General features: G+C 36.6%; 2 pseudogenes; both read left to right on the top strand.

The window, feature by feature from the left end:
• The first annotated feature begins 341 nt into the window (after nucleotides 1-341).
• On the top strand, nucleotides 342-12,214 carry LOC149557906 (LRR receptor-like serine/threonine-protein kinase FEI 1; annotated as a pseudogene).
• A 558-nt stretch (nucleotides 12,215-12,772) lies between these two features.
• The window catches only part of LOC149557905 (LRR receptor-like serine/threonine-protein kinase FEI 1), a 29,028-nt pseudogene continuing 24,028 nt past the window's right edge, over nucleotides 12,773-17,772 (top strand).

Below are 17,772 nucleotides of genomic sequence, written 5' to 3'. Positions count from 1 at the left end.
AGGTAGCTTGATAGGATCCGCAAAAGAGAAGTAGATATATCTATCATTCCTTGGCTCTGTAGATGAGTTTTTAGAAGAATGCATTGCTAGTGATGCATATTTTATTGGAGATGTGAAGAGTTTTATTACTAGTAGTCCTAAGATTGATCCGATAATTAAGCTTTTCAACTTCTTGAGAATTGAAGATCCCACACCTCTTAGCAATGTGGCATCTACTACCAAGAAGATGATGAACCATGGACAACATTTCATTGCAAAAATGACTAGATGGTGGATTCGAAGCTAGGCCAGTCAAAAATGAATAAGTTCTGGAGTTGTTGTCACTTAATGCAGATATATGAATGTCCACTGTATTGGTTACTGGCCATGACAAGCATCCAAACAAGGCATCCAAGTGCCTCAGTCAAGGAATTTTAAGCATAGCATTCTCTTAGATGAAGTTATTATAATAAAACAATAGACCTAAGAAGCATGTTGCACAAGGATCGAGCAGGAGACTACATTAGCTCTTCATGAAAATAGGCTACATGGATTTATCCCTCCAAAGATTGGCAATTGCAAAGAGTTGCGAGCATTTTACTTGTGAGATGATTACTTAGAAGGTGAAGTTCCTGTAGAGCTAGGTAACCTGACCCGTCTTATGATTTTGGATCTATCAAATAATACGTTGAAAGAAAAAATTCCTCTATCAATTCAAAAGCTAGGCATGCTAAGATTTTTTTTAAACCTCTCCACAAATTTCTTTGCAGAAGAGATCCCTAAAACTAGAGTAATGGGAGATTTTACTAATATGTTATTCACTGGAAATCTAGACTTGTGTGGTTTTCAAGTTCAAAAGCTTTGTAAGGATACACTAGATTTTCTAGCTACAGCTCTTGATAATAGCAGTGGTATTGTTGATGGTGGTAGTGTTGTTAAAAAAGGGTCTATGAGGAAAATGGCACGGTATTTGAATGGGCTCCTTATTGGAGCAATGGTTGCGATGGGTGTCATTTCTCACTGTGATACTTGTATTTTTATGGGTCTATTTTTTACATAAGAAAGGAATCAGTGAGGAATACACTAAGATAGAACAGCTACCCAAACCCCAGCCAGATAGAAAACTTATTACATTCCATGGTGATTTATCATACACATCCCAAGAGATTATTAAAAGGATTGAAATTCTTGAAGAGAGTAACATCATTGGCTCTGAAGGCTTTGGGATCGTGTATAAATTGGTGATGGGTGAAAATAGTGCATTTGCTGTAAAAAGAATTGACAAGTGTGGTGTGGCATCCAATCACCAATTTGAAAGAAAGTTGGAGATCTTGGGAAGCATTAAACATAGAAACCTTATTAATTTGCGGGCTTATTGTGTATTTCCATCAGCTAAAATGTTCATCTATGATTACTTGCTTCTGGGCAGTTTAGATGAGTTTCTACATGATAGTAAACAACCTGCATCATCTCTAAACTAGAACACTAGATTTGTGAGAAATATTACAAACTTAAATTACAACTCACAACCCTAAACCTAAAATATTTACTCAGCACTTGAAAAAGTGCTCAGTACATGAAGGTGTTGAGTGCCAAGCAGCAGGTGCTGAGTAAACTCGGCACACAAAGAAGAAAGCTCAACACCAATGGATGCCGAGTGAGCTCAACTCACAAAGAAAATGCTCGGCAGTTGAAGAGCTCGGAAAAAAAATGCAATAGGTGTCAAGTGTTCTGTTTCAAATGAAATATTATAACTTAGAGAAATTCAATGTGAATGCTTTCACCATTAAAACCAGAAAGGCCAAAGCTTTAACTTTTCAAACAAACTTGTCAAATGAAATGAATAGAAGAGGAAGATAGATTCAAGTATGCCTACTTTCTTTCTATTCAATCTTTCATTAATCTATTACAAAATTTGGGAGCATTCAGCTTCAACCAGAAAACCCTAAAATAACCCTAAACTGATAATACTTCAAACTTCAATAAACTTTTAAACTCGCAGCTCTAATGACTACATACAAAGGTGCCTGGAGCAATCACTGCTTCGACAGGACAAAAAAAAACAACAACCAACTCACAAAATGAACATAAGAGTCACGTGCAACTAGAAACACTGAAAATACTTCCTTCTGTCTCTGTAACAAGTGGATCTACTAACCACTTTCTTCTTCTTCCTTTTCTCTGCTCTACTAAACTTCTTTCTGATCTACTTGATCTACTTGAACTCTGTGAATGAATGAATAAACATTCCTTTTTGTCATATCTTTCCCCCTCAACATCCAAATTCAAAATCTCAAGTACCAAAAATAAATGTCTGTCGTTCATGGATGCCTACAGTGACCTGACAGGGTAGATGGGCGTGGGGCTCGAGGACAACCTGCTAGCTCTTCAACGTTTAAGTTTTCCAACACTCCCCCTTTGTCCCAAGCCAAACAAATAAGGATCACAGCTGATCCAAATTAACTACACTGAGACACTCTCTTAGGTGTACAAAGGTTCCAATGCCTAATGGCTTGCTGAAAATATCTGCTAGCTACTGCTCAGACTTGTAAAAATCTATCTTGATATCCTCATTCTCGAACAACTCTCTGATGAAGTGATATCTGATCTCAATATGCTTGCTTCTCCCATGGAAGATTGGATTCTTGGACAATACAATTGATGAGATGTTTTCACAATAAATTGTGATTCCATCCTCTTGCCTTTCATTCAAATCTGTCAAGATCCTCCTTAACCAAATAGCTTGACATGCTGCTGCATTTTCTACTATGTATTCAGCTTCTATTGTAGATTGAGCAATAATAGGTTGCTTCTTGGATGCCCATGAAATTGCACCTGATCCCATATGAAATATGTATCCGGAAGTGCTCTTCCTATTATCTATACTTCTAGCCCAATCACTATTCGTGTAACCAACCAACTTGAATTCATTATTTGTAATATACAAAATCCCAAATCCCTTGGTACCTTTCACATACCTTAAGATCCTTTTTCCTGCTTGCTAATGGGAATCCTTTGGTGTTTCCATGAATCTGGAAATTAGACATATTGCATGCATTAGGTATGGCCAAGTTGTAGTCAAATACATTAGACTTCCAACCATACTCTTGTATAATGTTGGATCCACTCTCTTGCTAGAGTCTTCCTTGCTCAACTTCAGACCTACTACTATTGGTGTGGGGGCTGCCTTACTGTTCTGAATTTTAAATATCTCCAAGATCTGCCCTGCATATTTTTCTTGAGAGATGAATATGCCATCATGCATTTGTTTTACTTCTATCCCTATAAAGTACTTCAAGAGACCTAGGTCTGTCATTTCAAATTCACTTTTCATGGCCTCTTTAAACTCACCAATTAGAGCCTTGTCATTTCTAGTAAAAATCAAGTCATCTACATACAAGACAACAATCAATACATTACCATCTGTTGCCTTGATGTAAAGAGTGGGCTCACCATTGCTTTTGCTAAAGCCATTTCTCATCAAATATGCATCAATCCTACTGTACCACACCCTTGGAGCTTGCTTGAGCCATAAAGAGCTCTCTTCAATCTATATACTTTATTCTCTTCACCTGCAACTTCATAACCAGGTGGCTGCTCCACATACACTTCTTCTTTCAATACACCATTTAGGAAGGCAGACTTCACATCTATTTGAAATACCTTCCATTTTTGCTAAGCTACAATTGCTATGACAGCACACACAGTTTCCATTCTAGCAACCAGAACATAGGTCTCATCATAATCTCTTCCATACTATTGTTTATAGCCCTTGACTACCAGCCTTGCCTTACCTTATGCCTATCAATCTTACCTTTAGCATTGCATTTGGTCTTGTAGACCCATTTCACTCCAATCACATGCTTCTTTGGAGGCAATTCAGTTAGCTCCCATGTCTCATTTCTTTCTATAGCATCTATTTCCTCATCCATGGCATTACACCATTTCTTCTCCTTAATAGCTTCTTCAAAATATATTGGATCACTATGAGAAAATAATACAAAATTAACACTCTCATCATAATCTTCATACCTTTCATCTTGTTATATTTCCCTAAGACTCTTGGTCTTTCTTGGTAATAGGGAGGAGAGTGTAGGATTAGAATCTTCACTACTGCTGCATTGCCGACTAGCTCGGTCTTCACTGGTACTCGGCACTGACACTCAGTCATGCCTAGAGGAGCTCAGAAATGACTGAACCTACTTTCCTTTTCTTCTATTTGCTCCTTCTTTTTTTTCATCAATGTCTTATTAACTCATGATTGGCACTTGACTTGAAGTTCTCAGTGACTCATCAATTGAACCATACCAAGAATGATTTTCAAGAAATTCCACATCTCTTGAAAGCATCATCTTGTTGTTCAATGGGTCATAATATTTGTATGCCTTTGATTCTGGGTTGTACCCTGTGAAAATGCATTTCACACCTTTGTCATCAATTTTTTTCCTTTTTTCTTTAGGCACATGTGCATATGCAACACATCCAAACACCCTTAGGTATTCAACTGTCCATCTTCCTCGTGACCATGCTTCCATTGGAATTTTTTCATGGACTACCTTTGTAGGACACCTATTAATTAGGTAAACTACTATTGCCACAGCCTCTCCCCAAAATTTAGTTGGGAGACCTTTCTCTTTTATCATGCTCCTTGCCATTTCAACAATGGTCCTATTCTTTCTTTCAGCCACTCCATTCTATTGTGGTGTATAGCTAGCTATGAGCTCTTTGTTTATGCCATGTTTCCTGCAAAAGTTTACAAAATAATTAGAGGTATACTCCCCTCCTCTATCTGACCTAAGGACCTTGATATAGTGTCCACATTCTTTTTCAGCTTGGGCTTTAAATTCTAAAAATGTATCAAATGCTTCAGATTTATTATTTAAGAAATACACCCTTGTCCTACGACTGAAATCATCAATAAATGTCATGAAATAAGTCCCCCCCCCCCCCCCCCCCCCCAATGGAAGTAACTTGCATAGGACCGACTAGGTCAGTATGCACTAACTCTATTGGATATCCAGCCCTCCTAGAATTTCCAAAATTAAAGGGAAGCCTATGTTGCTTACCGAAAATACAAGCCTCATACTTGTCACAAGAATTTCCTACATGTGGCAAACCATCTACCATTCTTTTATTTGACAATAAATTTAAACCAGCATAGCTAGGATGACCATACCTGAGATGCCACAACTATGAAGGGTCAATCACACTCCTTAGACTTGCTTGTGTGTGAGGTGCAACACAAACTTGAGATGAGAAACATGTCTCTATCCTCAAGGGAAACATTTTGTTCTTTGTCATTTGAACTGCTACAAGTAAGTTCTTGCTCTCATCCTTTTCATGGATGACACACCTGTCATTTTCCATCAACACTTTGTATCCATTTTGAATGAGCTGAGAAATTATCATCAAATTGTACTTCATACCAAGGGTGAAATACACATTTTGTATTTCTTTCTTCTCACCAGATCCTTTGCCCACAACTGGTAGGGTTCCATTGTTACCCATCTTAATTTCTGATTTAAAACTCTTATCAATGAATGAAAACAAGGTTTCATTACCACTCATGTGGTTGCTACGTCCACTGTCAAGGTACCAAACCTTAGGGCTTCCTTCTTCACCAACATTGCACATGATGAAGGCAATGGCATTATTTCCACTTCCCATATTCACATTAGCCACATTTGCTTGTCCTAACTAATCATTCTGCTTTTTCCAGCATTCATTTGCATAATGCCCATATTTATGACAGTAGTAGCATTCTACATTACTCTTATTTGATTTGTATTTTTTCTTACCTCCTCTTGAAGTATTTTGTGAGCTACTTGCTCCATCTGCTCTTCCTGAGCTTTCTACTGCAGCATTTCTTTGTCCTCCATTTCCTCGGCCTTTACCTTTGGAGTTTTTGCTTGAGCCATTTCTTCCTCTCCCCCTTCCTCTTGGATTTGTTTGAGCTTTGAATGCTTGCTCTTGGGAAGATGAAGAAGTAGATCTATTGATCCTATGCTCATGGGTTTGAAGTGTACCCATCAACTCATCCATTGTCAAAATAATGAGGTCTTTTGCCTCTTCTATGATAATGACCAAATTTTCATATTTATGAGGTAAACTCCTCAATATCTTCTCCACTATCCTCTACTCTTGATAGTCTTCTCCATTTGACTTCAGTTGGTTAATCACATTGGAGGTCCTTGAACTGAAGTCTACAACTGATTCATTTTCCTTCATCTAAAGGTTCTCAAACTTCCTCTTTATGTTCTGTAGCTTTATTGTATGGACTTTATCAGTCCCCTTGAAGTTCATCTCAAGGATATCCCAAGCTTCCTTTGCATAATTTTCTACTACAATCTTTGGGAATATTGTCTCTATCATTGCTACTCCAATCAAACTTAATGCTTTTGCATCTTTCCTCCTTGACTCTTTCAAATGAGTCTTCTGTGCATTTCTGAGGGCAGCATACTGATTTTGATCAGTCACATCATTGAATCCATTAACTAAAAATTTGCACAAATCATTTGCAACCATTATGGTCTTCATCTTCTTTGCCCATGTATCATAATTTTGCCCATTAAAGGATGGTGGTTGCTGCCATATCTTTCCTACATCTCCTTCCATGTCAAATATCCCAAGAAAACAAATGCCCTAACTCACTATGGATGTGGGGCCTCAAAGCTCTGATACCATGTGAGAAATATTATAAACTTAAATTACAACTCACAACCCTAAACCTAAAATCTTTACTCGGCACTTTAAAAAGTGCTCGGCACATGAAGGTGTCGAGTGCTAGGCAATAGGTGCTGAGTAAACTCGGCACACAAAGAAGAAAGCTCAACACCAATGGATGTCAAGTTAGCTTGGCTCACAAAGAAAATGCTTGACACTTGAAGAGCTCGGCACAAAAATACAGTAGGTGCTGAGTGTTCTGTTTCAACTGAAATATTATAACTTAGAGAAATTCAGTGTGAATGCTTTCACCATTAAAACCAGAAAGGCCAAAGATTTAACTTTTCAAAAAAACTTTTCAAATGCAATGAATATAAAAGGAAGATAGATTCAAGTATGCCTGCTTGCTTTCTATTCAATCTTTCATTAGTCTATTACAAAATTTGGGAGCATTCGGCTTCAACTAGAAAACCCTAAAATAACCTGAAACCAGTAATACTTCAAACTTCAATAAAATTTTAAACTTGTAGCTCTAATGACTGCATACAAAGGTGCCTAGAAAAATCACTGCTTCAACAGGACCAAAAAAAACAACAACCAACTCACAGAATGAACAGAAGAGTCACGTGCAGCTGGAGAAACTGAATATACTTTCTTCTGTCTCTGTAACAAGTGGATCTGCTAACATTCCTTTTTGTGATATCTTTCCCCCTCAATGTCCAAATTCAAAATATCACCTACCAAAAATAAATTCCTGTTGTTAATGGATGCCTACAGTGACCTAACAGGGTAGATGGGTGTGGGGCTCAAGGATAACCTGTTGGCTCTTCAACGTTTAAGTTTTCCAACAAGATTGAAGATAGCACTTGAAGCAAGTTGGGGGCTATCTTATCTACATCATGATTGCTATCCTAGAATTGTCCATCATGATATAAAGGCACTTTTGGCTATTTAGCTCTAGAGTACTTGCAAAATGGACGAGCTCTAGATAGAATATATAGCTTTGACTGCATCTCCAAAACTCACATGATTCACTAGTGTCGGTACCTTTGTGAGCATAGTTTGATACTAACTGGCATCATAATTATTCCATTATATTCACAGAAAGATTACTCTACGTAACCCCATGTGTAGGCTATTTCATTTGGTGAGAAATGGTGACACGCAGAGGAAGATCGAGTTCATTTCCCCATGGGGTGCGTTCACTGGTCAGCACACATGGAAATAGAAAAAGCTCATATGAATTGTTTTATCTTCATTACTCCTACATAGGACATTCACAATGATAGAGAATTAAGGATGATTGCCAAGACAATAACATTAACACCCGAGTCTATCTCTTCAAGTGTATGACAAGCAGTTACGACCAGGGTTTCATTCTAGCGGCTAAGTAAAGGTGAACTTTTGAGCAATATTAGAGGCCAAGCCCGATTTCCTTCTCATGTATGAATACTCTGTGTCTTGGATGTAAAGCTTCATGTTTTTATTAAGATAACTGCATGGCAACATAAAATTTGGAAAACTCTTTATGTAGAGCCATATGGTCCAAAGTAATGAAGACAGCTAGAACTCTCATGAACCCACAGATTTAAGGCCATGGCTTTTAGTTATGGAGACACTTTTTAATGATTTGGTTATTAAAACAAAAAATCTCAAGTCCATGGCAACGGCGCCTTCCTTTCATTAGTAAGGTTGAAGGTGGCATTCCTATCAAGTTTTAGAGAGGACTGTGTCAGATTAATATGACTCATAGTTTTTCTTCCAATATGCCGGAGTATATTAATCAACATCAACAATGCATAAAAATTGGGTTTTCAAGATCATTGCTATCTTGCCCAAATATTTAGAGCCGCAGCAGTCCACATGTTTATCTGGAAAAATGATAACAAGGATGATAATATAAATTGCAAATAAATTCATATAAGAGAAAAACCAAAAACTATCCTCGGGCATGATTTGTTAAATGGAAATCTAATTGAGATACCCCGAATGCAAATCTAGAGACAACTATCCATTCCATAGAAAGGAAGTTAATGCAACGCTAAAAGGAAGGATAATAAAATGTTGATTATAAATAAAATAGGAGGCACATATTAAAGGATAGAAAGTGAAGAGATAAGTTTTCTTGAAAGAATTAGTTATAGAAACTGAATAGGGATCGACAACAAGGGAGAATAAATAAGATAGCATCAACAAAGAAGAGGTCTTCTTCTTGGCTACATACAGTCATAGAGCTGGAGTAGAAGAGAGGGCATTTTAGTTTAGATATTTCATTTCATTGCAAGTAGAGGGTTGGTAAACTTGTATTTGGAGCAGAAGTAATTCCAGTTGCTAGCTTTACTTCATGTTTGTTGTGCCATTATTAGTTCATTTTCATTTGAATAGATAGAACAGTTATATGTGAAGTTGTAGTTGCTTACTGGATTCCATTTCATATTGGTAATTGCAGTAAAAGTAATACCATTTACCTTTCATGTATGATTCTTCTCCTATTCATTCAATTATTTAGATGCATCTGAATAGAAAGTACAATTGTATGTGCAACTGTAATTCCTACTTGAATTCCATTTCATGTTAGTAATTGCAGCATAAGTAATTCCATTTACTAGCCATGTCTAATTCTGCTCCTATTCTCCTTAGTAGGATATGCATTTTTAGAATAGATAGATTTAGGTTAGAAGATAAACTTTATGATAATCTATGATCAACATTCCATTGGGGATTATAGTTTATCCACTCTTATCCTTGCCTGAATTGTTTGTGTCTACAAACAATTTGGTTAAAACCATAAGAGATAATTTGGTGATCAATAAGAAAAACATATTCATTGAAGATTAAACACAATCAAGGAGTTGTACCTGTCAATTCAGAGGGTAGTGATAGAAGACTTACACTGACCCAATTGTTGGTGACATTCTTTGTTCTCTCACCTTGGGTGCTGAAAGAGTCAGAGATTGCGAATCTAATGGGAGGACAAACTATTAACCAACAATTTTTGGTGACTTTTCTATGGAGAGCATAGTTATATAACTAGCTTCTTACAATTTATTGCTCCAAGAGCAATTGGCGACTCTATTTCAAAAGAACCAAATCTTTACATTGGTGACTCTATGTTTGAAAAGAACCCTATCAATTATCAGAGTTTGAAGAATTCGAAAGGTCTTCTATCATTTATCTAGTTGTGCTTATATAACAGACCTTGGTGACTAAAGAAAGAAGAACACATTAATTTTTGAAGCTACATTATTCATTTTCATTTCTTCCTAAACAATTGGTGATTCCTTTCTTAAAGAACCCAAATTTATGAATCAAGAGACGGTTGAATTGTAGCTCTTTTCAATCATAGAATCTTGGTGACAATTGAGATTCTTGGTTAGAATACCAATAGTCACAGATTAGTCACTTCACCTGCCATGAGAAAAAATTGGTGCTACCTCATGAGGACATAATTCCAATTACAGAAGAGCTAGTGTAGTCTTAAAAGAAGAAGAACTAGCTGAAGAGTTGGCTACTGGGTTACAAAGACAAATACAAAAATAGAGGCTAGCTCAAGTACCAAGTCAAACATTTAGTGATACTTGGGGAAAATTAAGGTAACAATCATTTCCTTTTCCTCATAAATCTGATGAACTTTTATACAAATTTTTGTTGCTCCATTGTACAAGAAATTTTATGAGATGTATCGAAGTCAAATTCCTCTGAGAAATGAAGCAAAATATAGAAAGAGACCTCTGCCATCTGTGGAAGAGATTGTGATTGATAATGATCCTATACTTCAACAACTCTGGGGAAACTATAAAAGAGCATTAGCTATGCCACAAGGAACAACTTGTGTGCAGCCCAAGACCATCAATCTAAAGAATTGTGGGAGCTGATTGAAAAGAGATTTTATGCTCTACAAGATTTCAGACAAAAATGCTAAGATGCAGCTAAGGTATCAAGGAATAATTTTGAGCGTGATGGAAGGCCTATGCCATCGATGGAAGAAATTAATGCTAAAAGTGATCCTATGCTTCATTGTCTTTGGGTTACTTATAAAAAGAGCATAACCAGAGGTATGAAGAACAATCTATGCTACACATAAGATCCCCAATCAATGGACTTGTTGAGGAGAGTGAAACAAAGATATTATTAGTTAAAAGATATGAGCGTGAATGAAGATACTAGTGCAAATCCTAAAGTAGATGCTTCGCCTCCTCTCATCTTCCCTATTCCCAGAGAGCTTGAATCTTATTCATCCTCAGTGAAAGTATCATGGATGAATCATCAGCAAAAAGAACGTTTCTAGCCTATGGAGATTCTTGAAGATCCTGAGGGAAAGGTAAGCAAAATTGAAAAAGAAAATGTGGCTATGTTTTCTTTTCCTTGTGTTGTTGAAAGTTGTGAAATGGATGAAAAGAATGTGAGTGAAGTTTCAAACTATTTTCCTGAAGATTATCCCAAAGCTAGAAATGAAAATTTTAATGTTATTGAAGAGCATAATAGTCTAGATTCTTCTTTCACTATGGCTAGTAAAAATTAAATATCAGATATATCTTGTTTTGAAGATAGCATAATGCTGAATGATATTTCTGATCAAAGATGTGTGAAGGGAAAGGTTGAGATGTTTTTTGTCAATCATCCTACTAAAAATGTTGATAAAGAAATTGATGCAATAGTAGATTTTGAACAAGAGGTATCAGATGTTAATGAAGTACTACAGCAAGACAAAGAAATAAATGAGGATTTTTCCAGTCTTGAAACAAAATTTAATCAAGTCATGATGCCCATTATATGTGAGTCCTCTTCCCTAGTCAATTCAAATATTGAAGTTTTAAATCTAGATGAACATCTTGAAGGTTTAACAAATGCAAAAGATGAAGAAGATGTTTCAATTCTGTTAGAGTCTGTGAGTAATGAAGAATCATCTAGTTTTAGCTTGGGTTTGAAATCTGAAGTGGTTATTAACAGTGCTTCTAATGCTGATATTTTTGATAAAGGTGATGTTGTTGGTAATAAAATAAACACATGTGACTATTTTCCAGCAACATGTAAAAAATCTGGTAATTATTTTTCTTCTTCACAAGAGAAGTTTGAACATGTGGAAAATGGAGATGCACGTATCAGTGCTAGTTCGAAATCAAAAGTTATTTTTGACAATGCTTGCAAATGGTATGATGCTTTCCCACTTCTAGAGGATGTCCAATATTCTATTTTTTTTTATCTTGATTTGAACATTGATATCTATGCTAAGGATAATAATAGAACAAATAGAAATGATAATGCTAAAAGAAACAATTTGGAATATAATCCAGTGATACACTCAGAATATGTTGAATATCTTCTTCCATCATAAGAGGTGAATAATATAAGAAAGGATATATATGGAGGCATAGATAAATTAGAAATCTATAATGAGGCATGGCTGTTTGGAAAGGCCCTATGGGTCATCATGTTGCAGATAGTCTTTGGACTCAAGCTCAACAACGAAGGAGTAGCCAAGAGTTATCAATGCTTCTTCAAATTGGTGGAGCATCTTCTTCTATATAGGAAAGGTTCATATTTCCCTCTCCCTGTAAATGGTCACCTATGAATCTCTCTTTACTTTTTGTTCTGTTGGTGAGGTCTCCTCACCTTTTGTCAATATTTTCCTTTTCAATTTTGGTGTGTCTAGCATAGTCCTTCCTTGCTTGGTTGTTGTTGTTGTTTTCTCTTGCTTTGTTTCAAGTCTTCCCTGCTCCCCTTCGCCCTCCCCGTATGCACTTTCTTATTGATCTTTGGTCTAGACTCCATAACCCAATGCTTAAGGAACTTGCTTAACCAAAGATGTTGGATTCTCTATGCACTTTACAGTGCATATTCCCCAGTCAGAGCTAGCTGTAAGCACACTTTTAGTACCCCTATATCAAAATTACAAAATTGGTTTTCTAGGTCAGTTTTCCCATAGATGGAAAATGACCTGGTTCAGAATAAAATTCACCCAACTTCTATCATCAGTGGATATAGACTCGCAATGAGGGAAGCCTACAAATACATTGATGATAAATTGGTTGTCAAGGATGAGAAATTTGGCAATGATTTTCTTATAAACTATGCGAAGACTAGCATGTCTTAAAAAATTGTAGCTACTAACAATGACCTATTTTCAAAAATGGTTGTTGAAGCTGTCCAAGCAATAAAAACTCCTCGAAGCAAAGGTGAAATGAAGTATCTGATAAAGGGCATCAATATTTTGAAGGCACATGGACAGGGATCAAAATATAGTTATCTATTAAACAGTTATGCCCTAAAAATTGGTCGTGCAACTCAAGGAATGCCTAGAAGAGTGGCCCCAGAAAGAATTGCATGTTTGGATTTCAATCTTCAGAAGACAAAAATGCAGATGGGAGTGCAGGTTCTTGTTACTGATCCAAGGCAGCTTGATAGGATCTGTGAAAGAGAAGTAAATATATCTATCATTCCTTGGCTCTGTAGATGAGTTTGTAGAAGAATGCATTGCTGGTGATGCATATTTTATTGGAGATGTGAAGAGTTATGTTACTAGTAGTCCTAAGATTGATCCAATAACTAAGCTTTTCAACTTCTTGAGAATTGACACTAGTACATTTGGGCTCTTTTTCGACCTTTATTGGTCAAAATTTTGACCCATTTTTTGACCAATCTTCGACCAAATTTGACCAACGAATTGGTCGATAATTTTTTGGTCAAAAATTTGAAGAACCTACTGGATGGTCAAAATTTTGGCCAATATGTTGGTCAAAAAATGTTCAGGTTGTTGAGCCATTTTTTGCCATTCATTGGTCAAACTTTCAACCAATGCTTGGTAAAAATCTGTGGGACATTGGTCGAAATTTTGACCAATGTATGGTAGAAAACTAGATGGCATTGGTTTAAAACTTTTTGGTCAAAAATTTGACCATCTAGTAGGTTGGTTGAAATTTTGACCAATACGGTGGTCGAAAAATGTTGGCATTGTCAGCACATTTTCTGCCATTCATTGGTCGAACTTTCGACCAATGCTTGGTAGAAATCTGTAGGGCCCATATCATGGTCAGTAATATTATGGACCCACTTCCCATGTACTAGGTACAAAGATTTCTGATCATGAGATCAAGCCAGGATCAAAGGGTGGCGTTGACTCACTATGAAGAAGTGCTCAAAAGTTAAGTATAGTGAGTTAGCAAGTGTGGCCCACCACTGTTGAAGTAAAATTGTTGTCCACAAGATCAAGTTTGGATTGACGACACTTGTTGACTCACTATAAAGAGATGTGTGAAAATTAGGTATAGCGAGTTAATGAGCAATGGACCCACCATCGTGTTCTTAAAGGTTGTTTCAATTGTCTACCACACAATTAAAATAAGATCAGTGATCATCGCTAGCTCGCTGTGGAAAGGTGCTCGAGAATTATGTATAACGAGTTAGCGAGTTGATGACACATGTTCATAGTCATCCATGGGCCTGGTTTGAAGCACTAGCCTTGAAGGAAAGGTAGAGGTGGAGGTGTTTTATTGGCTTGACTGCCAATGTGTTAAGAAGAAAGTTGAGTCGGCTTAGTTGTCATTCCCAAATCGTACGATTTTTCAAGGATCAACGACACAAGTTTAAAAAAGAAAGTGCGACGCCACTCTATTTTTTTGTTTGGCACATTTATGATAAGTGAAAGCTTCATGTGTGGGAGAAACAGAGTATAACATAGAGATTTTCATTAATTCTAGTCCCACGCGAACAGAGATTGCAAATTTTCTGAGCACAAGAGCCTAATTGATTGTGTCATGTTAAGCCTAGTAAAGATGTGAAACTATTCTTCTATCATTAGAGAGAAATTTTAGAAGTTTAGAGAAGAACAAGTTCAGCAAGTTAAGTAAGTACTCATATTATAACCTCTATGGCATTCTAATTCTCTCAATATTTTCAAAATGCATCCAAAGAAACCATTCTCTGGGAAAATTAATTATATGGATAGGAATGTCCATGATGATTTATTAGAATTACTCCTAGAATCTATTGTATAGCCTACACAAGTTAAAAAGTTAATTTCCTTAAACCCTAGGCTTAAAATTGGTGATGGCCTATATGACAAGGGGAACTGGGTTAGGGATGCAACAACGACTCAAACTAAACTTATCTTGTTTAAAAAGTGGTTTTCGGAAAGAAAGTTGTTTGCCCCACATGCTAATGTCTGGAATTTTGATTTGGGAAAGTTAGTAGTCCCAAGTGTTTTCATGGATTATGATTTGCTTGAAGCCATTGCTAAGAATTATGACCAAGCCATTAGGGTTGTAAGAAGAAAGGATGGTGTGCCTCTGGTCTCGATTACTCTTGAAGCAATTAGAGAGGTTTTTCACCTGGAACCATTATCAGACTACCATGTGCAAATCAATCTGCTAGAATTAGAGAATGAATATAAAGCAAAGAAGGATGTAATTAGGGGAGGTGCACTAAGGGCACATATTGGTACAATAGGAACTTTTCCAGTAATTACTACAGCCTCTAGAGAGCCTTTTAAGAAGAGTCTTTTCACTTTCTAGGCTGTAGAGATATACAGGACCTTATGCCGAGTTTTTGGTGAAGATGAGCAAGAATTTATGCCCATCGGTTTCATGTACATAATGGTTCAGATTGCTTCCTTCGGTGTAGATGTTATTTTTGATTTTGCTTGATTTTTGGCTGAAGAAATTCACATTGGTTTAGTTGGGATTGCAAAGGGCACGGTGGAAAAAACTTTTGGTCACTACTCTCCATTAATGCATATGTTTTTTTTCAAAGGAGTAACATATTTTGGTAATGAGATGGAACTAAACAGAGAGGAGAATGGGGAAATACTGCCAGTCCAGTTGTGGAGTGTAGATATGACCTGCAATGCAAGTAATGCTAGTTTTGTCAGATTTGATAGATATTTTGCTGCTAAATTGAGATGCCTCATATTGAGTGACAATCCCAGAATCCCTAGGGTACTAATGAGTCTCATCAGGCCTATGGATAACCCCCATGACTTGAAAGTTTCACATAATTGGGGAGATATCATCCCCTACCCTATTTCTACTATTTTTAGAATCTATGGTTTCAAGGAGAACCCTCATGTTTTTCCTTACCAAGTTCCTTTGAAGGTGAGAATGGCTGAAGTTTTATGGCAATTAGGGGGAGTGGAAGAAATGTTTTTGTTGAAAGGCCAATTAGGGTCAATTTTCCCTATTTTCATAGTGGCTCATCAGTTTGTGATTACAAAAGGGGGATAGATCTTTTTGCATAAAATTTTGGAGCAGTATATGATGGCTATCTCTCATCCTCATTTTTGTGATTCTGAGGGATTTTTCAATCAGATGTTAAGGCATAGAATCAAGTTGGGACCGGTCAAGCATGATTCTTATTATCCAGAGGATATTATAAGGAATGAATTCTCATTGCAGGAGAAGGAAACTAAAAAGGAAAAATGGAGAGTTTATTCCTGGGTCTTAGAATTCATTCATTGTTTTGATAATAAATATGATCCTTTGGATAATGCTATTACAGAGGCTGACAAAATAAGTAAGCTCATGAATACCTTCCCTGAAATAATGGAGGTCATGAATGAAAAGAAACATTTTTTTATTGATTCATATCCTAATAAGGCTAGAGAGGTCATGAGGATGTTGGCTTTCACTCCAAATGTGAGAACTGATAAAATAATTCTACAAAAGAGGCTCGGATATACTATAATTCAGAATAAAAGGGTTCCTATAGACAAGAGCAAACAAATAATAGGATCTACCAGTATAGCCCAAGAGGAGATACCTGAAGAGCCTAGTCCTAAGAGGCAAAAGGTAATGATAGAAGAAAGGCCTCAAGATGAGGAATATTCACCCACCTAGTCCCCTTTGAGGATTGGAGAAGAGCAGCTCACTAGTGAACAGGTTGAACAAATGGGATCACAGGGAGATATTTTTATTACTTAAGCAGAATTAGATGAGGGTAACCCTCCAGAACTTCCTCTCCCAAGTTTGGATCTAACAATAGCTGATTATAGAGGCAAGAAGTTGGACCCTGTATTAGAGTAGGCAAGTCATCAATTTTTGACTGATGACAGTTTTGTGAAATCAAGGGCTTTTCAGCAGTTTGCATGGAGGACAAACATGAACGTTTTCGAGGAGAAATGTAAAAAGATGAAAATAGAGCATCCAAAAATGGATGAAACTTCCATGAAAAACCAAATTAAAGAAGAAATGATGAAGGAATTGTAGAATATAAGCCCTGAGGAGGGGAGGAAAATGATAAAGGCATGTAACATTTTATTATTGCCCAATTGGGATATTGCAGATGCATTAATTTTCAATTTTGTTTCAAGTAGATTGGAGTTGCAAGACCCAAATAGAAGAGACTTACAAGGCACTTCATTCATTGAAGATCAAGCTGCATTGGTTAGTTGATCATTGAGAAAGGGATCTAGAGCCACACCATCACAATTAGGTGAGTCTGGGTTGATGGGAAATATACTTTTAAGAAGGGTTACTGACACTTCACATGTACAGGTAGCATATTGGAATGTAGATTCTTCTAAGTTTGTGTTGGCCACTGCTAAAAAGGAGGAACAGGTTATGTCTGAGTTACAAAATAAATATGAAACACTTCTTGAGGCCTATAATAGGGAGGTAAAAATGAGACTTGAACTTGAAAACAAGGCAATGGGGAAATCCACAATGCCAAGAATAACATACCCCTGTCCTCCAGTGGAACCTTTTAAATCCACCCCCCTTGTAGAGATACCAGACACACCTCAAAGGCCTGAATATTATATAGCTAAGGAATTTGAAGAAGAGAAGAGAAAACTATGGGCCTTACATGTAGAGTTAAATATGCAGTATGAGGATAAGCTTAGAAAGGCTCTAATGTATTTAGTGGACAAAATTGAGTGGCCCTTATTCTTTGATTAGTTGGTAAAAGTAATAGATATATGGGAGGAATTGAAAACTCATAATGATACCCTGAAGCCTATTGTTAATAAATGGAGAAGAAGGGAAAAGGAAATCACCCTTCTATGTTATTCAGTTATAAAGTCTTCCAATGACCATGTTGGAAAATTGTATGATATTGCTAATGACCTGTCAGATTTTGATAACAGGAAAGTTGCTCTGCAACTAAAAATTGTTTCTTATTTGAATAAGTACAAGAATC

This window comes from Cupressus sempervirens, chromosome 5 (assembly GCF_028749045.1).
Source record: "Cupressus sempervirens isolate cs-2001-9-10 chromosome 5, ASM2874904v1, whole genome shotgun sequence".
In the NCBI taxonomy this organism is placed as follows: Eukaryota; Viridiplantae; Streptophyta; class Pinopsida; order Cupressales; family Cupressaceae; genus Cupressus; species Cupressus sempervirens.
The sequence above is the reverse complement of the archived record's forward strand: the minus strand, read 5'-3'. Positions and strand labels throughout refer to the sequence as shown.